We start from the raw sequence: 550 nt of genomic DNA, 5'->3' as shown, positions 1-550 counted from the left end.
TTCACCCCGTCAGACAAGCTGCAGGTGATCCAGCTCACCTTTGAGGAGATCACGCAGGAGGTTCAGGCGCTGCTGAAACAGGACTTCCTGTGGTCCATGGACGACCTCTTCCCCGTCTTCCTCTACGTGGTGCTGCGTGCACGGTCGGCCCCAAACCACACCCATCACGCACGAAAACACACATATAAAGATGAGGCCGCAGAGAAAATATTCTCTTATTGTAGGTCAAGAATACAGTGAAAGGCAAACCTGCTGCAACCAGATAATTAAAAAGAACTTATTAAAACATTTTAATGCTTTAAGCAGACAATCAGTTGATCTGTTGATTGACAGAAAAGTCCCTAAATAGTGTGAAACTCATTTTTTGTCCTCCAGGATCAGGAACTTGGGCTCAGAAGTCAGTCTGATTGAGGACCTGATGGACCCCTGCGTGCAGCACGGAGAGCATGGCATCATGTTCACCACACTTAAGGTAACACACACACACACACACACACACACTGAAATAAATAAATGAAAAAAATTCACAGTTTTTTTGTAAATGAAAAAA

The sequence above is a fragment of the Plectropomus leopardus genome, unplaced genomic scaffold (assembly GCF_008729295.1).
Source record: "Plectropomus leopardus isolate mb unplaced genomic scaffold, YSFRI_Pleo_2.0 unplaced_scaffold3885, whole genome shotgun sequence".
Taxonomy (NCBI): Eukaryota; Metazoa; Chordata; class Actinopteri; order Perciformes; family Serranidae; genus Plectropomus; species Plectropomus leopardus.
Note: the sequence above shows the minus strand (reverse complement) of the source record.